The following is a 23,624-nucleotide window of genomic DNA, read 5'->3' as shown; positions in this document are numbered from 1 at the left end:
TTGTTCAATTCATAAGGAAAATATAATATTTTAAAACAAGATTGCATTTCGTAAAGCTTTCAAATAAGTCAAAAGCTTACAGAACTTCTGGGAGAAACCTTAGCACTGCATCATCAAAATGGAATTAAAAGGTAAGTTTATGCTGGTACAAAGTTTTTTGAAATCCATGAGTAGTAGTTTATAATACACATCATTAAAAAGTCACTAGAATTTTCTTTGCAGAAACTGACAATTAGATTCTAACATTAATATGGAAATGCAAAAGACCTAGAAATTTGCGAAAAGACAAATTTGGAGGGATTTCAGTACCTGATTTTTTTTTTAAAGATTTATTTGGGAGGCAGAATTATAGATCGGGGGAGAGACAGAGAGAGGTCTTCTATCCATTGGTTCACTTCCCAAATAGCCGCAAAGGCTGGAGCTTGGCTGATATGAAGCCAGGAGCCAGGAGCTTCTTCTGGGTCTCCCGAGTGGATGCAGGGGCCCAAGCACTTGAGCCATCTTCCACTGCTTTCCCAAGCACATTAGCAGGCAGCTGGATTGGAAGTGGAGCAGCCAGGACAGGAACCAGCACCCATATGGGATGCCGATGCCACAGGCAGAGGCTCAACCTACTATGCCACAACACTGGCCCCTACCTGATTGCTTTTTTAAAGATTTATTATTATTTTGAAAGTCAGAATTAGAGAGAGGGAGAGACAGAAAAAGATCTTCCACCTGCTGATTCACTCCCCACAATGGCCAGGGCTGGGCCTGCCTGAAGCCTGTAGCTTCATCTAGGTCTTCCATGTAAGTGATGGGGCCAAACTTGGGCCATCTTCTGCTGCTTTTCCCAGGCACATTAGCAGGGAGCTGGACTGGAAGTGGAACCGCTGGGACTTCTGGCTCCTGGCTCAGCCCAGCCCTGGCCATTGTGGCCATTTGGGGAGTGAAATAATGGATGGAAGATGGATCTCTCTCTCTGTAACTCTGCCTTTCAAATAAATAAATATTTAATAAAAAAATGCCAAACTTGAAGACCTGAATAGGTACTTCAAGAGGATACTAAAAAGACTAACAAATACATGAAAAGATGTCCAGTTTCATTAATAGTTGGAAAAATACAAATGAAACCCACAATTAGATACTACTAAATACCTACCAAAATGAAAAATAATTACAAGTGTTGGAACTGTGTGAGTGTAAATTGATACAACTATTTTGCAAAATAATTTAGTACTATCTCTTGAGACTGCTAGGTAGACATACCTATGGCCACACAATCCTAGCTAGAGGCCAAATAGAAATACAGGCATTAGAATACTAAGAGACATGCACAGGGATGTCCATGGAAGCACTGTTTTTTATAGCTCCCAGCTGAAAGCAATCCAAATATCCATCAGCAGAAAATGGATAAATAAATTGTCATACAATGGAATACAGCAAAACAATGGAATTTTTTGAAAAAGATTTATTTATTTATGTGCAAGGCAGCAGGGAGAAACAGGGAGAGCTTTTCCATCCACTGGTTCAATCCCCAAATGACCACAACAGCTAGGGTTGGGCCAGGCCAAAGCTAGGAGCCCAGAACTGCCACGTGTGTAGGTGGCAGGAGCACAAGCCATCTTCTGCTACCTTCCCAAGCACATTAGCAGGAAGCTGGATCAGAAGTGGAACAGCCAAGACTTGAACCAGTGCTCATATGAAATGCTGGTGTCACAGGTCCACAGTGCCAGCACCTGGAAATTATTTTTAATTTTATTTTTATTTATTTTCATCTATTTGCAAGGTAGAATGGGAGAGAGAGAGAGAGAGATCTTTCATCTGTTGGTTCACCTCCCAATGCCCACAAAAGCCAGGGCGGGACCAGGCTGAAGCCAGGAGACCGGAACTCCACCTGGACCTGAGTGGCAGGGATCCAGGCACTTCAGCCATCACCTGCTGCCTCCCGGGGTGCATCAGTACAGAGCTCGATTGGAAGCGGAGTAGCTGGCACCCAAAACAGCACTCCAGAATGGGATGCGGGCATTCCAAAAGGCAGTGTAACTCCCTTTGTCACTATGCCCACTCTGTAAAAAATGGAAATTGCTAAACTACAGTTATATACAACCAGATAAAGCCCTTTCAGAAACAATATTGGACACATTTTTCATTTTGTCATTTCAAAGTATGTTATACCTGTAAATATTCAAGTATGTGCGAAGAATAATATCCTCTTTTTTTTTATTTAATTTAATTTTTTTTTTTTTATTTTTTGACAGGCAGAGTGGACAGTGAGAGAGAGAGACAGAGAGAAAGGTCTTCCTTTGCCATTGGTTCACCCTCCAATGGCCGCCGCGGCCCGCGCTCTGCGGCCGGCGCACCGCACTGATCCGATGGCAGGAGCCAGGAGCCAGGTGCTTTTCCTGGTCTCCCATGGGGTGCAGGGCCCAAGCACCTGGGCCATCCTCCACTGCCTTCCCGGGCCACAGCAGAGAGCTGGCCTGGAAGAGGGGCAACCGGGACAGAATCCGGTGCCCCGACCGGGACTAGAACCCGGTGTGCTGGCGCCGCTAGGCGGAGGATTAGCCTAGTGAGCTGCGGCGCCAGCCAATAATATCCTCTTATATAACCACAGTACCATCATAACACCTCTGAAAATTAACAATAATTCCCATAACCGAAAACCATTTTCAGTCTTTGCCGATTACTCCAAAACGTCTTTTCTCCACTCCCTTCCCTCCCTCTTCCCTTTCCTTCTTTCTTTCCGGCCTTACTCACTCAGTATCACAATGTGTATGGTTTCCTATGGTGTTCCCCTGTCCCAAACACACTACTTTCTCCTCATTCCTTCTCTGGCCAAACTGAAAAATTTTCCCAATCTTTCTGCACTGTTCCCTTCTGCACCCTGTGCTCACTGTAAAATGCACCAGGAGCAGTCGTTACCACTCCCGTTGCAGCCTGAACACTTGGCTGCCTTGAAGCGTCTTGCACCCCCATAACCATCTGCCACCTTCAAATTCCACCTCCCCAAACCCTCAGGACAGGGAGACGAAACTGCCAGGTTCTTTGCCACCAAGCAATGTGGGTGACCTTTAGTCCCATTCCAATAGGATTCTCATTTCCATCTGAAACCTCACCAGGCCTTTATCAGCCCCATTTCCAGCAGCATTCCAGTCTTCTGAGCCCTCATCAGAACTGCCCCTACACTCACCTTACAGATTCTAACTTTGCCTAGCCTGCTCCTCCAAACTCTCCCCATGTTTCCCGGTAAACCGATTCCAAAGGCTTCTCTCCATCTGCAGGCACAGTTGAGAGTAATGTCCCTGCTTCCCGGTACCAATGTTTTGTATCAGTTTGCTTTCGTTACTTTAACTACTATTCCTAAGACAAGGTTCTTGGGAAAGAAAAGCTTTATTTCAGCTTAGACTTTGGAGGTTACAGTTGAGGATCAGGAAGCCCCACTGTCCCCTGTCTATAGAGGCTGGTCATGGTGGGTACAAAGGAGTGATCATCAGAGGGTGAGCCAGGAAGCAGAGAGAGCAACTAAGCAGCACTTGAACTCCAGTAATCAACCCTCTCAGGGCACGCCCCCAGTGACTTAAACACCTCCCCTCAGACCCACCTCTCAGATGCTATAATTAGATCAAGCCTCCACCTGTAATCCATCAACCCTTAACAGTAATACATCAGAAGTGAGGGGGGACAGTGCTGCGGTGCAGCGGGTAAAGCCGCCGCCTGCAGTGCTGGCATCCTATACGGGCGCCGGTTCGAGTCCTGGCTGCTCCACTTCCCATCCAGCTCTCTGCTATGGCCTGGGAAAGCAGTAGAAGATGGCCCAAGTCATTGGGCCCCTGCACCCATGTGGGAGACCTGGAAGAAACTCCTGGCTCCTGGCTTTGGATCAGCGCAGCTCTGGCTGTTGGGGCCAACTAGGGAATGAAACGGCAGATGGAAGACCTCTATCCCTCCTTCTCTCTGTGTGTAACTCTTTCAAAAATAAAATAATAATAATAATAATAATAATCAGAGGGGCTAGTGCTGTGGCGCAGCAGGTTAAAGCCCCAGCCTGCAGCGCCAGTATCATATGGCTGCTGGTTCGAGTCCTGGCTGCTTCACTTCTGGTCCAGCTCTCTGCTATGGCCTGGGAAAGCATTAGAAGATGGCCCAAGTCCTTGGGCCCCTGCACCTGCATAAGAGACATTAGAGTTCATGGGGCCAGCAGTATAACACCAGCATCCCATATTGGAGCACTGATTCAGTACTTATATATATAAGTACTTATATATATATAAATATATATATATTTAGATTTATTTATTCACTTGAGAGGCAGAGTTACAGAGAGAGAAAGATCTTCCATCTGCTGGTTCACTCCCCAAATGGCCACAATGCCCAGAGCTGGGCTGATCTGGAGCCAGGAGCCAGCTTCTTCCAGGTCCCTCACATGGATGCAGGGGCCCAAGCACTTGTGTCATCTGCTGCTTTTCCAAGTGCATCAGCAGGGAGCTGGATCAGAAGTGGAGCAGCCAGGACAGGAACCGGCACCCACATGGGATCTGGTGCCGCAAGCAGAGGCTTAGCCTACTACACCATAGCGCTGGCCCTGGGTATATGCATTTTAAAAAGCAAAAGAGATTAAACTTGAAGCGAAGCCCAGCAGTACAGTAAGCATGCAGCACTTGAGGCCTGGCAAGCATAAAGGGATCCACAGGTGTCGCCTGACTTCCCCAAACAGAAGCAGAGAAGTTTCCTTCATTCCCAGCCTTCAAGTACTATTTTTGCTAACTCTGGCTGTGGACTACTTTAGCATGTGTAGAAAATAAAGAACTCTAGCAATGAAGTAGTATCTTTATTATAAAAGTAGTTTATCCAAATCAATAAGAAAAATCCAAAAGTATCAATAGATTACAACCAACAGGTTATGAACTTACAGAAGAAAAGTGATTCACTAATAAAACTTATGGAAAAAGGTCACTTTTTTAAAAAAATTTATTTATTGGAAATGCAGAATTAGAGAGAGAGGGAGAGATCTTCCACCCACTGGTTCACTCCCCAATTGGCTGCAACAGGTGGAGCTGGGCTGATCTGAAGCCAGGAGCCAGGAGCTTCTTTCGGGTCTCCCATGCAGGTGCATGGGTCCAAGCACTTGGGCCATCTTCTGCTGCTTTCTCAGGCACATTAGCAGGGAGCTGGATTGGAAGTGGACCAGCAGGGACATGAACCGGCGCCCATATGGGATGCTGGTTTTGCAGGCAGCATCTTAAACCACTACACTACAATGCCCAGTCCCAAAAAGATTACTCTTATAAATATTTAAATAAATGGTAGTAAAATGAAAAATAAAGAAGAATTTCTTTTGTTGCTTTTCAAGTCAAGTTATAATTTAGGTTATAGCTATTAGGTTATAATTAGGTTATAACAATTTAGGCATTGCATTTGTTGATTGTGTATATTTGGTTTCTTTTCATTTGGAGCAGTGACCTCCCCCCCTTTTTTTTAACCAAGACGTTGACTTTTTAATCACTCAAGCTAATTATTTGGTAGAAAGCTTGATGTTTCCTATTTTCCTAGAAACTGAAAGTTAGTTAGGTCTAGAGACTTGTTTAGATTCAGGTTAAAGATTTTCAGCAAGAATATCTCATAGTTTATTTATTTTTAAAGACTTATTTATTTACCTGGAAGTCAGAATTACACAGAGAGAGAGAAGGAGAGGCAGAGAGAAAGAGAGGTCTTCCATCCACTGGTTCATTCCCCAATTGGCCACAACAGCCAGAGCTACACCGACCGAAGGCAGGAGCCAGGAAATTCTTCGGGGTCTCCCACATGGGTGCAGGGGCCCAAGGACTAGGGCCATTTTCTGCTGCTTTCCCAGGCCATAGCAGAGAGCTGGATTGGAACTGGAGCAGCTGGGACTCAAACCAGCGCCCATTTGGGACTCCAGCACTGCAGGCGGTGGCTTTACCCACTATGCCACAGCGCCAGTCCCTCATAGTTTATTTTGGACATCATGGGACACCAGGAAGCAAATCGTGCACAAAGGCGGAGGCTTACACAGTCACTGGAAAAAAATGCAAGGAATTCATATGAAAATATTGAGACGAGTGTCAAGAAGACGAGGCATAATTTTTATAGTTTATTTAGTTATCTAAAAGCGGAGTTACAGTGGGAGGGAGGGAGGAGGAGAGAGAGAGAGGGAGGGGGAGGGGGAGGGAAAGGGAGAGCGAGAGGGATCTTCCTGAGAGTGCAGGTTCACTCCTCAAAGCACACAACAGTCAGGACTGGGCCAGGCTGAAGCTAGGAGCCTGGAACTCCATCTGGGTCGCCCACGTGGGTGGCAGGAGCCCAACCTGAACCATCATCTGCTGCTTCCCAGAGTGTGGATTCCCAGGCAGCTGGATCGGAAACCAGGACTTGCACCAGCACTCTGATGTTGTTTATGGCCACCCCAAGCAGCAGCTCAACCCACTGAGCCGTAACACCTGCTCCCAAAGGTATACTCTGAGGCCTGGTATTGTTTACGATTTAGGTACACTTTCCAAAGCTCCAGGACTTGATGCCCTAGATCCAGCAGCTAGGCATGTTTTTAATCAATGAAGTTGAACATAATACTGGCCCATGTGAAAGCTGAGATGACAGAAATTCATTTGTATGATGTAGAGAAATCATCAAGAGGGAATCTGGAATCAATTACCAAATATGTTACCCCTTTCCCCGACCTCTCCCTAGCAGAATTCGGAAGACATTGCCCTCACCAAAGTCTTGAAATATACTACAAAAGTTCTAGAATCATTAAAACATGCTTTAGTGCACCTTCTCTATAGGTCAAGAGTGCCAGTGGGATGTGGTTCCTGTTTTCAGTAGAATCGAGATGCTCCCGATGACAGTCTTTCACAGTGACCCAACTGCAATTTATGGTAATCAGAATGGATAACAAGATCTCTGGAGTTAGTTCACTGAGGCAGGGTCCCACTTGTTTTGTTTTGCCCAAATCTGCAAGTTTGGAGACAGATGGCATCAAGACAGAAACGCAGCTATGCATTCTCTTGCTAGAACTGAGCCGGTTCACAGAGTCAGAGCTGTTGAAGGATGGAGAGGCCAGCTATCCTGAGGAGGGAACTTGTAAAAGCCCTATGAGTGCTCAGTGTGTATCTCACTCCTGGCCTTCCCCCAAGGGGACCTATTACCATTTTGTCCGATTAACTGTACACTGGGGAAACCATACAAACACCTGGACAACAAAGGGATGCTAATTGTTAGTTGTTACTAATTCCTGGGTACAGTGTCATTTTCAACTTGCTGGAGTAGAACCATAGGGACCAGAAAATGATAAGAGTTTTGACCCAAGTGGGCCTCACCTGGGCCATCACTGTACACAACAAAGTGCTGGGTGTCTACTGGAAAAGATGTCCTTGGCAAGCAGCAGAGCCTCCACATTGGCTTGCTTGCCTTGAAGTAAGGAAAGGAACGTCAAGCAAAGAATGGAGAGGAGGAAGTTCTTTGGGTTCTTCCCTCACCAAAATAATACACGGAGGCAGTACTACATCTCCGGGGAGTGCAGAGATTTAGACTCCACAGATGGCAGAGTGGTGACTGCTGTCACACGTCCACTTGGATGTCAGCCTAGCTGGTATGGAAGGAGGGTGCATTTGGAAGAAGGACACAGTCTATCATTACCTCCAGCAGGTGTTTTATACCTACTGCATGCTCTTCCAGAAGTTAGTTATTCCCTCTTGAATCAAATCAGGAAAGTTCCTGACTCCTGCTCTCCAGCTATACAGAAAGACAACTGGGGAGGGAGGCTCTTATCCTCATAAACATGCCAGAAGCACTTTGCTTTCTGATACGTGCTTTGGTTGAACAGGATGAGTTTGCCACCCCGTCTAGATCCATGCCATAATTTTAGTCTATGGCGGTTTTGACTCTCTCACTATGGTATATCATATCTTCCAAAGACGGTCACAATAATCCACCTTCAATCCTGTCAGACCTGTGACACTGTATGATCCTACTGAAATGTGGGGTCTATTTCTCTTTCCCCTGCAACTTAAGTGGGCCTTTATCATTCCCTTGACCAAAAGAACATTGTAGCCCTGACACTGTGTGACTTCTAAGGCTGGGCTCTAAAAGGACAATAGTGGGGGTTGGCGCTGTGGTGTAGTGGGTAAAGCCACTGCCTGCAGCACCAGCATCCCATAGGGGTGCCAGTTTGAGTCCTAGCTGCTCCACTTCTGATCCTGCTCTCTGCTATAGCCTGGGAAAGCAGTGGAAGATGGCCCAAGTCCTTGAGCTCCTGCACCCATGTGGGAGATCCAAAGAAGCTCCTGGCTCCTCACTTCAGATAGGCCCAGCTCCAGCTGCTACAGCCATTTGGGGAGTGAACGAGTGGATGAAAGACCTCTTTCTCTCTCTCTGCCTCTCTGTAACTCTGCCTTTCAAATAAATAATCTTAAAAAAGAAAAGAAAAGAAAAGGACAACAGGGCCTCTTCTTGCCTCTCTCTTGCCCTTTGATCCCAACCACCAAATTTTGAGGAGGCCTAGGCCCCAGGTGGGTGTCCTGGGAACAGCCCCAGCAAAGCTCACATGGTGATACATAAGCCTTCACATGCTTCCAGCCCTTTGCCCTCGATGCTTCCATCTTGACTCCCAACACCATGGAGCAAGCGCAAGCTGTGTGTACTGTGTCCTGTCCAATTCCTGACTCATGGAAACTTTGAGAGATAATAATTGACTGTTACTTTAATCAGGAAGTAATGGGCAGTATATAACATATATAGAGTCCTGTCACATCAGTGAGTTATTTGAGTCCTGTTGGGAAAACCTCTGTAAAGTAAGGAACAGTTGCTGAGTTTTTAGCCCTCCCTATTAGAAAAGGAATACTATGCGGGACTTGGTGACTCTCTTTGGATTTGTGAAGCACATGTGTCATGTTCGGTTCAACCAATTTTTTGGGCAACTTGAAGAGCTGCCTACTTCAAGGGGAGCCCAGAACAACAGCAGTCTCTTCTTGTTCCGGCTACAGAAGGAACCCCAGCCCTTATGGGTCAGTAGATCAGTAGTAGATCAGATAATGTATGGAGACTCCCACAAGCCCCAATCAAAGAACCACAAAGGAGACAACTGTGGCTTCTGAAATGTTGCCTTCTTGGGTAAGTACTTCCATACTTGGCCCTGACAGAGATGGAACCCCAAGTCATAACCAGCATGAGAGGGTTAGTGGTCTGCCTGAGCCATGCCCTTGGGAACCCCCCACCCCCATGTCAGTATCCTTAGATCTTTTTTCATAAACCGACTGGAGCTATTGAAGAAGTTCTTTCAAATGCTGCCCAGAGAGTACAGCCAAGGGGAAGAGCACTCTGGGAAGTTGGGAGTCTGAAGTTCAGCATAACTCAAGCCATTCTCACTTTCAGGATTCTACCCTGTCCTCCACTGTGCCTGGGGTCTTTCAGTTCAGTGTATCCTCTCCTGGACAACTCCTTCAGCTTCCTGACTGTAAAGTAGTGCAGGCATACTAGGAATCTTTTTTTTTTTTTTTAAGATTTACTTATTTATCCATTTGAGAGAGTTATACAGAGAGGGAGAGACAGGGAGAGAAAGAGATCTATCTGCTGGTTCAGTCCCCAAATGACTGCAGCTGGGGCTGGGCAAGGCCGAAACCAGGAGCCAGGAGCCTCTTCTGGGTCTCCCACATGGGTGGAAGGGGCCCAAGATCTTGGACCATCTTCTGCTGCTTTTCCCAGGCCATTAGCAGAGAACTGGGTCAGAGGTGGAGCAGCCAGGACATGAACCAGCGCCCATATGGGATGTTGGCATCACCACAACACCGAGCCCCGGATGGTAAGACTCCAACTGCTCCTGCAGCAGATCTGCCACTGTACTCTATTTTCAACATTGCGTTCACTCCCCATTTTCAGAGGTACCCCCGACGATGACCAATCTCTTTGCTTTCTGGGATCCCACAAGGGAAGTTGAGGTTTCTCTGTGTGTGACTCTCAGCTGTCGGGCAGGAAGAGCGACGGCGTCTCTCGACAAGAAACACCAGAGACAGGCCTGATGAGCATGTCTGTTTATTAGCAATTAGGCACAGATTTTCACAGGGTAAGAGGGGAAGTAAAAACCTGGGGTAGTAACAGCAATTTTTTTTTTTTTTTTTTTTTTTTTTTTTTGGACAGGCAGAGTTAGACAGTGAGAGAGAGAGAGAGACAGAGAGAAAGGTCTTGCTTTCCATTGGTTCATCCCACAAGTAGCCGCTATGGCCAGTGCATTGTGGCTGGCGTGCTGCGCTGATCTGAAGCCAGGAGCCAGGTGCTTCCTCCTGGTCTCCTATGCAGGTGCAGGGCCCAAGGACCTGGGCCATCCTCCACTGCACTCCCAGGCCACATCAGAGAGCTGGACTGGAAGAAGAGCAACCGGGACAGAATCCGGCGCCCCGACCGGGACTAGAATGCAGGGTGCTGGTGCCGCAGGCGGAGGATTAGCCTAGTGAACCATGGCAATTCTATAGGGCAGAAGGGGCAGTATGCCAAAAGACCCCTAACCAATCGACTTACAGGTCACATAAGCCAAGTGGGCCCCTGGGCTCCTTTGTGCAACCAGGCCATATATGGAATGTGGGAGTTGCTTATTGGCTCTCCGTTTATCAATCATAAAGGCATGGCCACAAGGCTCCCAACAGGAAGTGGGGGTGGGGGAAATACGCCTAGAGCCCCTGCCACCTGCCAGCAGCCAGGCTGTGGGGTCCCTCCCGGGAGGCATGGCGTGCCATGCCCTCTCATCCTCCTACATGGGCAGGACAGGCAGTCCCACAGGATCACCCACAGGAAGTTGGGATACTTCATGACCTTCCCCACTGCCCACTCAGAATCCAGCCTTCTCATAAGTCTGTCACTCCTCATCCACCTGTCTTCCATTTTTCAAAGTTTTGTTTTTCTTCTTTTCTGTTCAATTTTCTCCTCTAAGTTTATGCCTTAGTTTTAAATATTTACTTTTATTTAAGTGGCAGAGAAGCAGAGAGAGAGAGAGAGAGAGAGAGGTCTTCCATCCACTGGTTCATTCCTCAATTGGCTGCAATGGCTGGAGCTGTGCCAATCCAAAGCCAGGAACCAGGAGCTTCTTCTGGATCTCCCATGTGGGTGCAGGGGCCCAAGCACTTGGGCCATCTTCCACTGCTTTCTCAGGCCGTAGCAGAGAGCTGGATTGGAAGTGGAGCAGCTGGGTCTCGAACCGGTGCCCATATTTGATGCTGGCACTACAGGTGGCAGCTTTAGCCATTACGCTGCAGCACCGGCCCCAAACCTTTAGTTATGATTCATCATTTTCTAAACATCAGAGAATTCATACTGGAGAAAACCATAGGGTTGTAATGAATGTGGAAGAGCCTTCAGCTCTATTTCATCACTTATTAGACACTGCATGACACATTTAAGAAGAACCTTTGGCAATCATAAGTGAAATATACTCACTGTCGAAGAATCTGTACTGGAGTCAGAGCCTCTAAATCAGTGGCTCCCTGACTTGCCTTTCAAGAACCAACATTTTGTTTTAAATTTTAATTTTATTCTCTTGAAAGGCAGAGTGATGGAGAGACACAGAATTAGATCACCAATCCACTACTTTACTCCCCAAATACCTAGCTCTAGCCACAGCTGCACCACGCTGAATTCAGGAACCAGGAACCCAATTCAGTCTCCCGTGTGGATGACAGAGACCCAACTACTTGAGCCATCACTGCTGCTTCTCTAGGTGCTCACTCGTGGGAAGCTGGGATAGAGAGCAGCGCTGGATTCAAACCCAGGCACTTCTGGTGTCATCTTACCACTGTGCCAAATGCCTGCCCCCAATAATTCTTTTTAAATGGCATTACTAGCTACTAATTTTGCCATATTAAAACATTATCAGGGACCAACACTGTGGTGTAGCGGGTTAAGCTGCTGCCTGCAGTGCCGGCATCCTATATGGGCGTGGGTTTGAGCCCTGGCTGCTCCACTTCCCATCCAGCTCTCTGCTGTGGCCTGAGAAAGCAGTGGAGGATGGCCCAAGTCCTTGGGCCCCTGCATCCACGTGGGAGACCTGGAAGAAGCTCCTGGCTCCTGGCTTCAGATTGGTGCAGCTCCGGCCATTGCGGCCAATTAGGGAGTGAACAGTGGATAGAAGACCTCTCTCTCTCTCTCTCTCTCTCTCTCTCTCTCTCTCTCTGTATCTCCTTTTCTCTGTGTGTAATTCTGAGTTTCAAATAAATAAATCTTGAAAAAAAATTATTAGCAAGGCCGATGCTATGACACAGTGATTAAAGCCCCAGCCTGCAGCGCCGGCATCCCATATGGGTGCTGGTTCAAGTTCTAGTTACTCCACTTCCTATCCAGCTCTCTGCTATGGCCTGGGAAAGCAGCAGAAGATGGCCCAAGTTCTTGGGCCGCTGCACCCACCTGGAAGACCCGGAGGAAGCTCCTGGCTCCTGACTTCAGCTCGGCCCTGGCCATTGCGGCCATCTGGGGAGTGAACCAGCGGATGGAAGACCTCTCTCTCTGTCTCTACCTCTCTCTGTAACTCTGTCTTTCAAATAAATAAAATAAATCTTAAAAAAAAAGATAACCATAATTCCTTAACACATATTGATGACTTTTTAAAATTAGATATATTGAGATTGGTGGTTGCCATTTAAAATTTTTAACTGCCACTTTGCCAAGTGTACAGTATTAGATTTAAAAATGTGCCCTCAGTCAAGTGGGAGAGTTTTAAAAATAGCCCCAGAACAACAATACAAGGAGTACACCAAAGGGGACCAGGGAAAGTGACTGCAGGAGCCATATTGAAGCAGAGAATGATGGGAGAGGAAGTGCAGAAACTGACTTCTAATACTTTGCCATAACTTTTGGAGAGATAGGTACTGCATTCTTACATAATTGGAGGTAGGTCAGGCTCAGCTACTTACTGTCTTATGTGGAGAGAGTGAACAGTTCAATTGCCAGAGCATTGTAGGTTTGAAATAACCAAAGCTGTAAGTCGAAAATGTATACCAGTATCAAGATTTTTTACTAGTGTATACCTTAAAAACAGACATCTGTTGTCCGGCTCTGAAGTTCTCACACAGCGTTGGTGGGCAGAAGGAGTGGGGGATATGTGTTGTTCCCCACATTTGTTCCAGCATATTTCTGTGGTCAGACTTTCTGAGGATATGGGTTTCTTTGCCTGATTCTTTTGGTGAGAGGCATAACTGTAGCTTTTCTACAGCCTCTGCCTCTGGATCTGATGTAGTCTTGTGGCTTAACAATACTACCCCTGTTAACAGCTGTCACCTTTGCATCGATAGCCCAGAGCTCTGTCCTCAAGTCCAGGCTTATTCCCGCTTTGTGCTGGCCACTGTGCTGCCTGTTCCTTATAGTCTGTGCCCTTACCTGTCATCTGCACATCTCTGATACCCAACCTGGCCATGCAACTGAACACAGCCCCCCTCGTTTGCATGGCTCCTCCCCACTAAAGCAATAGGGCCCTATCATAGGAAGACCCCAGCCAGGGTCATCAGGGAGGCCTCACCTGCACCCCCACCTGAGCTCCAGGGTGGGGCTAGGCTGGGGCCCACCCCCTCCCCCAGCTATTTTATCTCTGTAATTAAATATGTTAAAATAAAGTCATTATTGTAACCCTTCATCCCCTGAACTCCAGCACTCCTCTTCACTCCTCTTAGCCTGTGCTTTTTTTTTTTTTTTTCCCATATAGCACATCGTCTTGAAACTCATTAGGTACTTTATGTATGTATCATGTTTATTGTTCAGTATTGTTTCCCCCTGCTAGAATGTAAATTCCATGAAGGTAGGCATCTTTGTTCAGAGAGAGCAATCACAAGTGCCTAGAACAGTGCTCCGTAAATGTTCATTGAATTGTTTTGATTTGAATGGGATTGAACCATGGCTACCTCGTGACAACAGACAAGTGCAATCCCTTTACTTTCCTACCTAGGTTTTATAGGTGAGAAACTTTTTGCAAGGGAACCAAAATTTCCAGTTCTCTAAAATTGACATACTGTAAGATAGAAGGGTATTTTTTAGTTAATTTGCAAAAAAATGCAACTAAATATAGTTGAGAAGCCACGCAAATTTATCTCTGTTTTGTGAGCCTGAGTAGATAAGCAAAATATGTGAGTTGGGGGCAGGTAGTGAGAGAGAATATAGCAGTAGACACGAGATCTCAGCGATTTTGGGGTAGTGACCAAACAGAGTGGTGATTTAGCCCGCAGAAAAGTCCTCCAGCAGAGCCAGCACTGTGGCGCAGTGGGTTAAAGCCCTGGCTTGTAGTGCCGGCATCCCATTTGAGCGTCCCTTCTAATGCACCAGGGAAAGCAGTGGAGGATGGCCCAAGGCCTTGGGACCCCGCACCCATGTTGGGGAAGAAACTCCTGATCCCTAGCATTGGATCAGCTCAGCTCTAGCCATTGAGGCCATTTGGGGAGTGAACCAGTGGATGAAAGACCACTGTCTCTACCTCTCTCTCTTACTCTGTCTTTCAAATAAATAAAATAAGTCTAAAAAAATTAAAAAGTCCTCCAGCAAAAGGAGGCTCCCAGGAAGGCTAAGGCCTTGCATGCACTGGACCTCATGGAGGACAAGGGGCTGGGGATGGGGCTCCATGAGATTAGGCTCCTGAGTCCCCATATGGCACAAGTTCTGCCTCTCATGCCTCTTTTCATCCTATTGTCTTTTCCTCATTCTGGAGGAGACTTGAGGTTTATCTGCAGGAAGCACCTACGCTGGAGTTGGGGACACAGTCGAGCAGAGAGTAGGAGAAAGCAGGGAAAGCGGATGTTAAGGTAAGGCTGCACACTGAGCCCTGGGGTCCTCAGCCTCCTTTCGGTGGTCTCCCAGCCCCTCCCAGCGGGGGCTGGAGGATTCTCCCCTGGAGAAACTAGATCTTCCCAAAGAAAAAGATCTTTTGGGGACACTTTGTTGCAAAATCAAGGTCAGTTATCCAAACATCCTGCACACAAAGACCAAGGATTCAAACTCCAGAAAGAGAAGAAATGAAAGGTAGGAAATAAATGCATGCACAGGACAAATTTGCAGAATTGAAGGACACAAATCTTCAGAGTAAAAGGGCCCTCTCTCGGGCTTGTGTTGTACCCCAGCTGGTTAAGCTGCCTGCAACGCCTGCATCCCGTATGAGTGCTGGTTACCGTTCTGGCTGCTCCATTTCTGATCCAGCTCCCTGCTAATGTTTCTGGGAAAGCAGCAGAAGATGGCCCAAACACCTGGGGTCCTGCCACCTAGAAGGGAGACCTGGATGGAGTTCTTGGCTTTGGCCTGGCCCAGCTTTGGCTGTTGTGGTCATTTGGGGAGTGGACCAGCGGATGGAAGATTCTCTATCTGTGTCTCTTCTTCTGTTAGTAGTGCCTTTCAAATAAATAAATAAATGGCTACAATGGCCAGTGCTGGACTAGGCTGAAGCTGGGAGCCAGGAGCTTCACCCAGGCTCCCACATGGGTGTAGCAGTCTTTCCCAGGCACATCATCAGGGAGCTGGATTTGGAAGTGGAGCAGCCAGTTTTCCAACCAGCATCCATACTGGGATGCCAGCATTGCAGGCAGTGGCTTAAACCAGTACACCACAATGGCAGCTCCAAAAAATTCGTTTTAAAAAAATATTTATTTTATTTATTTGGAAGAGTTACACAGAGAGAGAGAGGTAGAAACAGAGAGAGATCTTTCCATCCGCTGGTTCACTTCCCAAATGGTCACAATGGCCGGAGCTGAGCCAATCCAAAGCTAGGAGCCAGGAACCTACTCTGGGTCTCCTACGTGGGTGCAAGGGCCCAAGGACTTGGGCCATTCTCTGCTGCTTTCCCAGGCCATAAGCAGGGAGCTGGATCAGAAGTAGAGCAGCCTGGACTCAAATTGGCGCCCATATGGGATGCCAGCGTTACAGGCCGGGGCTTTAACCCACTGTGCTACAGCATCAGCCCCAATAATTTTTTTAAAGGGTCCTTTGTGTGCTCAGCAAAGGAAATATCAACAGCTAACATGCATTGTGCCCTTAGAATGTGCTAGGACTGTTCTAAGTACTTTATTTTTGATCGTACAAAACTGTGTTTTATCCTATGAAGACGGTAAGTGTGTTGCGAAAGGGCTGGCTACAGGCTGCCTCTGAGCTGTGGCCCAACACTGGAGAGGAGGTGCAGCTTGTACGGGTGTGTGTGGCTCTTAGGGGTGCCTAAGATTTATAGAGGGAAGAGCTATTATAGTTGCCAAGCAGGTAGGTTGTCGAGTTGGTGTGGGGCTGGTACCCAAAGCCTCTGCTGCCTTGATTGACTGCGTACACCGGCCCCCAGAGCAGGCCACCGTTTCCCGGGCTGGCGTTAGCAGGTCTGGCGCCTGAGTTACTTGTAATCGGGGTGCTTGCGCAGGTGCCTGGCACGGAGCCGCTTGGCCTCCTGCACGAAGGGCGGCTTCTCAGCCTCACCCAGCAGCTTCCACTGCGTGCCCAGGCGCTGGGGACATCTCAGAGTCGTGCATCTTTGGGTTCTGCTGCGCCATCTGGCGGCGCTGAGCGGAGCTCCATACCCTGAACAAGCTCGAGGGCCACTTCACCTTCTCCTGGGAGAGCCTCCTCTGCCCGCCCCTCGCCCCGGAGACCACCGGTTTGCAGCTCTCTCTGGCTCCTGGGATCCCGAAGATGAGGAGTAGCCGCTGTGGGAGCGAGAGGCTCCAGGCTCCAGACCAGGGTCTGCGAGGAGCCAGGTAGCACCATGAGTAGGGGGGGAGCTTCAAGTGGGCATCCTAAAGGCTGTCCCCTCTAGTGAAGCAGTGACCCTGAAATGTCTCTCCAGGCAGGCTGAGTCGTCGCAGAGAACGAAACTTGGGTCCTTGAAAAGTGTAGCTCACCCTCAAGTCCAGAGTTCTCCAAGTGGAGTCTCCTCCCAACCAATCCGGCATACTTTGGAGAGTCAAATGCAGGATCCACTGGCTGGTACCCGAAGGCTGGAGCGGTATTCCCCTTTGCTTCTTGCCTTGAGGTCCCCCAGCCCTGTCCCTCTTCCCATACCCACTGCCGGGACCCGACTGATGAACCTTCTGTGAAGGCGGTAACGCTGCTCTGTGGGTCCCTGGTGTTCCCGCCCGCTGCTGGGCGCCGTGGTACTGCTGGCCTCTCCCACCCCGGCTCAGTGTCTGTGGCTCTGTTCTGAGTACTTTAAACACGGTAATTCATTTCATTCTCAAAATAATCCTCTGAAGTGTGTAGTGTTATTCCTTCAAAGCTAAAGATAGGGAGACATGGGGCCAGCATTGTGGAATAGCAGGTTAAGCTGCCGCCTGCAATGATTCGGGCTCCTGCTCCAGCTTCCCATCCAGTTGCCAGCTAATGGCCGAGAAAAGCAGCAGAAGATGGCCCGAGTGCTCAGGCGCTCCTATCCAGCTCCCAGCTCTTGGCATCAGCCTGGCTCAGTCCTGGCTGTTGAGGTCATCTAGGGAAGTGAACCAGCAGATGGAAGATCTCTCCGTCTCTCCGTCTCTCTCCCTCTCTCCCTCTCCCTCTCTCTGTAACTCTGACTTTCAAAGGAAGGAAGGAAGCAAGGAAGGAGGGAAGAGAAAAAGAGATAGAGACACACAGAAGTTAAGCAAGTAAGAACACCCAGGCAGCAACCTAAAGGCTTCTGGGGCAAGTTTGGCCATCAAAAACCCTTAGACTCCTCACAGCAGTAATCCAGCAATGTCTTCAGGATTTTGAGAAAAATGACTTTCAGCCTAGAATTCTATGCCCCACCATCTACCAAATCAAGGATAAGGGCAAAATTAATAATCTTTAGATGCTCTAGGTGCCAACAGTCATCTCCCATGCACCGTTTCATAGGAAGCTACAGGAGGATTGCTCCATTAAAATAAGGGAGGAAACAGAAAAACAGGCAGTCAGAGGAGCCAGAGGACTTGGGTCCCCAAGCAGGAGGGCAGAAAAGAGACTCAGTTTCCATGTTCATAAAATGGACAATTAATACCCAGTGTCTGGGATTCACCTAGAAAAAACTTTCCTTAAATATATATTCATCTACATTTTCTTCATGAGTTACTTCTAAGAGTGTGCTGTTCCATTTTTACATTTTTGGTATTTAACTCATCACTCCATATGTCATTTATTTTTGTGACTTTGGTGAACATCCACCACTGACAAGGTTATTTTCTAAATTTTGAGTTTGTGTTTCTACATCTAGTACAATGTAAAGTTTAAACATTCTCTTTCCCAAATTTCTAGTCCATTATCCGAGAGCACCTTGTATGTCATCCTTCTCAACTCCATAAAATGTGTGACTTTATTTAGAACTAAACCATGTCTGTGAAATGGGTACTATTATTCCTCCGACCCCTCTATTGTAAATGAAGACACTGAAGATCTGAGAGGATAAATATCGTGCCCAAGAGTTCATAGCTAAGGGGCCAGTACTGTGGCACAGCAGATAAAACTGCCGCCTGCAGTGCTGGCATCCCATATAGGCTCTGGTTAGAGTCCTGGTTGCTCCACTTCCAATGCAGCTCCCTGCTAATGAGCCTGGGATAGCAGCAGGAAATGGCCCAAGTAGTTGGGTCCTTGCACCTATGTGGGAGACCTAGATGAAGTTCCTGGCTCCTGGCTTCGGAACTGTGGGGAGCAATCCGGACTAGACTAAGTTACTCGAATTAAGACTTATTCTATGCATCTGCTCTCCCACAATATGGCGCTGGGAGAGAAGTAAACAGCTTCCGCACAGCTGCCTCCAGTTCAACCAATTAACTGTAGGACTTGCTCCTGATTGGAGAGCAGCGTACTCGGCGTGTGGGCAGCCGAGTTGGGATTGGCGGAGGAGGACTATAAAGGAGGAGAGAGACGGCATGCACCAGGAACATCTATGGGGAACATCTAGCTGAAGGAACACCTGTGCAGCCCCCGAGAAGAGCCGGCCGGCGGTGTGCCGCTCCCCTGCGGAAGTGGGGAACATGGCAGGGGGAACCGCCCTTCCACGGAGGTGGAAGGGACGGTAGCCAACCCGGGAAGAACCAGCAGCAAACCCGGGGAGGGCCGAGCAGACAAAAGAACAGCACAGGGTCCTGTGTCGTTCCTCCATGAAGAGGGGGAGCGACATAATGGTGCCATGACTCGGATATGAAGCCTAGGCAGGGTTTGGTGTCGTTCCTCCACGAAGAGGGGGAGCGACAGGAACTGCCCAGCTTCTGCCATTGAAGCCCTTTGGGGAATGAACCAGCTGATGGAAGGTTTCTTTCTCGTTCTGTCTCTCTCTCTCTCTAACTTGACTTTCAAATAATCTTTAAAAAAAAAAAAGTTCAGGGGGCCTGCACCGTGGCTCACTTGGTTAATCCTCCTCCAGTGGAGGATGGCCCAAGTGGTTGGGCTCCTGCACCCGCATGGGAGACCAGGAGGAAGCACCAGGCTCCTGGCTTCAGATCAGCGCAGCTCCAGTCGTTGCGGCCATTTGGGGGGTGAACCAACCGAAGGAAGACCTTTCTCTCTGTCTCTCTCTCTCACTGTCTGTAATTCTACCTGTCAAATAAACAAATAAAATCCTTTAAAAAAAAACCAGAAATGATAACATTCAAAAAGTTCCCCAAACCTCCTTCCAATCACTACCACCCTCCAAACTATTAACACTACAGGTTAATTTCATTTATTTTTCTACTTTATATAATGGAATCACACTAAGTGTACTCTTGTGTCTGGGTTCTTTCACTTAATATTTGTGAGATTCATCAATATTCTGTGTAACTTGTTTATTTTCACTGTCCTCAGTCATATGAATATATCCATATTTCTTTACCCATTTCACTGTCGGTGGGCATGGAGTTCTGCTATGAACATTCTAGTACACCTATTTTGGAGAACATATATATGCATTTTTGTTAGGAACTTAGCCAGGAGTGGGATGCCTGAGTCATAATGTTCAGCGTTAGTAGGTAACACCAAATGCTTTCCCAAAATAGTTGTACCAATTTATACTCTCAACAGCAGTGTCTGGAAAATCTGGTTCTTAACTCTAACCTGGATTAATTTACCAATTTTTCCCTTTATGTTTAACACTTTTTATCCCATGTAATAAATCTATGCCTACTTCAAGTTCATAAAAACATTATACTTTCTTCCTCTTTATTTTAAGATTTATTTATCTGAAATGCAGAGAAAGAAAGAGAGAGAGAAAGAGAGCGAGAGAGAGAGAGGTTTTCCATCCACTGGTTCACTCCCCAAATGGCTGCAACCCCCAGGGCTGGTCAGCTGAAGCCAGGATCCAGGAACCTCATCTGGGTCTCTCATGTGCACGCAGGGGCCCAGGAACATGGGCTGTCCTCCACTGCTTTTCCAAACTCATTAGCAGGGAGCTAGGTGGAAGTGGAGTAGCCGGGACACGAACTGGCATGCATGTGTAATACTACTATTGCATGCAGTGACTTTACCTACTACACCATAACACTAGCCCCATACTTTCTTCTAAAATGTTGTATTGTTTTACCTAGATCACCAATCCATGTGGATTGATTTTTGTGTATGTTACAAAGTATGAGCTGGCCAGCGCCGTGGCTCACTAGGCTAATCCTCCGCCTGCGGCACCGACACCCCAGGTTCTAGTCCCGGTTGGGGCGCCGGATTCTGTCCTGGTTGCTCCTCTTCCAGTCCAGTTCTCTCCTGTGGCCCGAGAAGGGTCACAGAAGAAGCCAGGAGGAAGCACCTGGCTCCTGGCTTCGGATGGGCACAGCGCGCTGGCTGTAGCAGCCATTTTGGGGGTGAACCAAGGGAAGGAAGACCTTTCTCTCTGTCTCTCTCTCTCTCTCACTGTCTAACTCTGCTTGACCAAAAAAGAACAAAGTATGAGTAAATATGAACATTCAGTTGAACCAGCACTGTTGTTAAAAAGATCCTCCTTTCCCCACCTGTGGCATAAATAATGTTCTTTGTGTCTGAACTCTGTTCCCTTTCTTTGCCCAGTTTATCTATTCTTGCACTAATACCTACCTCATTCTTTTTACTATAACTTTATAATAGATCTTCATATTCAATAATATGTCTCCCAGCTAAAAGCATTTTATACTGATCCCAATTCAGTGTTAGTGAATATTTCTACCCTTCTCCAAGGTGCTCAGAATGCTTTAACTTTCACCTTCTTCCTAATCTATGTGGTGTGGTTCCTGGGTATTTTAATTCTGTGTTTTAAAACCTCACAAATTATTAAGATTTTAGTGCTATATCACATTATGCTCATTCAAATCTAGATATACATTTTCTGTGTTCTTTGTTCTTCTTTCCATTTTGCATCTTTGTCCTTTTGCCTGGAATCATTTTCTTTCTACCCGAAGTTCAATTTTAAGAATTCTCTGTAATATAGTCTGATGGTGGCAGACTGTTTTTGGTTGTTTGAAACTATCTATATTTCACCTTTATTCTTTTCTAAATAGCTAAGTCCTTTAATTTTTTGTAAAGATTTATTTATGGGCCGGCGCCGTGGCTCAATAGGCTAATCCTCCACCTTGCGGCGCCAGCACACCGGGTTCTAGTCCCGGTCGGGGCGCCGGATTCTGTCCCGGTTGCCCCTCTTCCAGGCCAGCTCTCTGCTATGGCCAGGGAGTGCAGTGGAGGATGGCCCAGGTGCTTGGGCCCTGCACCCCATGGGAGACCAGGAAAAGCACCTGGATCCTGGCTCCTGCCATCGGATCAGCGCGGTGCGCCGGCTGCAGCGGCGGCCATTGGAGGGTGAACCAACGGCAAAAGGAAAACCTTTCTCTCTCTGTCTCTCTCTCACTGTCCACTCTGCCTGTCAAAAAGTAAAAAAAAAAAAAAAAAAAAATTAAAAAAAAAGATTTATTTATTATTTATTTGAAAGGCAGAGTTACAGAGAGAGAAGGAGAGACAGAGAATCTTCTATCTGCTGGTTCATTTCCCAAATGGCTGCAACAGTCAGGACTGAGCCAGGCTGAAGCCAGAGGCCAGGAGCTTCTTGGTCTCTCATGTGGGAACCCAAGCACTTGAGCCACACTTCACTGCTTTCCCAGGCACATTAACAGGAAGCTGTGTCAGAAGTGGGACAGCCCATATGGGATGCTGGCACTGTAGACCAGGGCTTTAACCCGATGAGCCACAGCACCGGCCCCTCACCCTTATTCCTGAAGCAATCCACACCCCCCATCTTTTTACTGTGAATTGAATTCTGAGTTGTCAATTATTTTCTCACAAATCTGAGAATTTCATTCCATTGTCTTTTGGCTTCCATTACTGCTAATTATGTTGGCTGTCAATATGTTACCTGTGTTATGTTTGCTTTGGTTTGGCCTTGCCATTTTATTGGTCACTGACTGATGCTTACTAAATAACACTGAACCTTAATTGCTTAAAAAATAAACATTTTTAAATTTTCAAGTTTTCATGAGACAAAAATTCAGAAGCCGATTAAATGGAAGGTTCTGGCTTGGTGAGCAGTCAAGATGTCAGCTAAGGTTGAAGTTACCTGAAGGCATGACTGGGGCTGTGTGTAGGCTTCCAAGGTGGCTCACCCATTTGACTAGCAGACTGATGCTGGTGACTCGGCTGGCTTTCCCCAGAGCAAGCAAAGAGTCTGCAGCATAGAAGTGTCTTTCATGACTTAGCTCTTAGCTTTGCAAAGTGTATGCCAACACTCCCACCACATTCTAGTCTTTAGAGGAAAGTCTGCCCTCACCTTTAAGGTGAATATCCACCTACTGGAGGAAACAGTGGACATATTTTAAAACAACCACAGCCACTTGTAAGATTTTGTCTTTATTATTTTGCAGTTTTACTGTGATGTAGCTAGGTATGGATTTCTTTTTTATTTATCCCACTAGTGAGCTATCTTTTTTTTTTTAAATATTTATTTATTTATTTGAAAAGCAGAGTGGGGCCAGCACCATGACCATGATGCAGTGAGTTAAGTTGCTGCCTGCGATGCCAGCATCCCGTGAGCACCAGTTCAAGTCCTGGCTGCTCTGTGTCTGATACAGCTCCCCGCTAATGTACCTGGAAAAGCAATGTGGAGAGCCAGATGAAGCTCCTGGCTCCTGGCTTCAGCCTGGCCCAGCTCTGGCTGTTGCAAACACTTGGGGAGTGAATCAGTAGATGGATGATCTCTCTCTCTCCCCCAACACTCCCTTTCTCTGTCACTCTGCCATTCACATTTAAAAAAAAAAAAAAGAAATACATCTTTTAAGAAAGAACAAATTTGGAAGGCAGAGAGAGACGGAATCTTTCATATGCTGGTTCATTCCCCAAATGCCCACAACAGTCAGGAATGGGCTAGGCTAAAGCCAGGAGCCTGGAACTCTATCCAGGTCTCCCATATGGGTGGCAGGAACTGAAGTACTTGAGCTATTACCTGTTGCCTCCTAGAATACACATGAGCTGGATGTTGGACTGGAAGCAGAATAGCTAGGATTTGAACCAAGTACTCCAATATGGGATGTGGGCATCTCAAGTGGCTGCTTAACCCACTGTGCCTCAGCACCCACCCCTATATGTTTTTTTATACCTGTGATCTGGTTGCTTTCATAGTTACTCAGCAGTTATCTCTTTAAATACTGTTTCTGCCCTAGCTTCTCTCCTCTTCAATTTGTTAGACATTTTCACTGTATACTTATATCTCTTGTCCTGATATCTGTATAGTTCATCTTTTTAAAGAATTTTTATTTATTTTATTT

At 47.0% G+C, this 23,624-nt stretch overlaps 1 protein-coding gene and 1 pseudogene across 2 annotated transcripts in view; one reads left to right on the top strand and one right to left on the bottom strand.

The window, feature by feature from the left end:
- The window catches only part of LOC100338575 (uncharacterized), a 50,738-nt gene that overhangs the window by 5,618 nt on the left and 21,496 nt on the right, over positions 1-23,624 (top strand). The gene's annotated exons all lie outside the window — the stretch shown is intronic.
- Positions 16,159-16,695, bottom strand: LOC127493679 (transcription factor SOX-15 pseudogene; annotated as a pseudogene).

The sequence above is a fragment of the Oryctolagus cuniculus genome, chromosome 7, assembly GCF_051225735.1.
Source record: "Oryctolagus cuniculus isolate XC-2025 breed Fujian yellow rabbit chromosome 7, ASM5122573v1, whole genome shotgun sequence".
NCBI lineage: Eukaryota > Metazoa > Chordata > Mammalia > Lagomorpha > Leporidae > Oryctolagus > Oryctolagus cuniculus.
The sequence above is the reverse complement of the archived record's forward strand: the minus strand, read 5'-3'. Positions and strand labels throughout refer to the sequence as shown.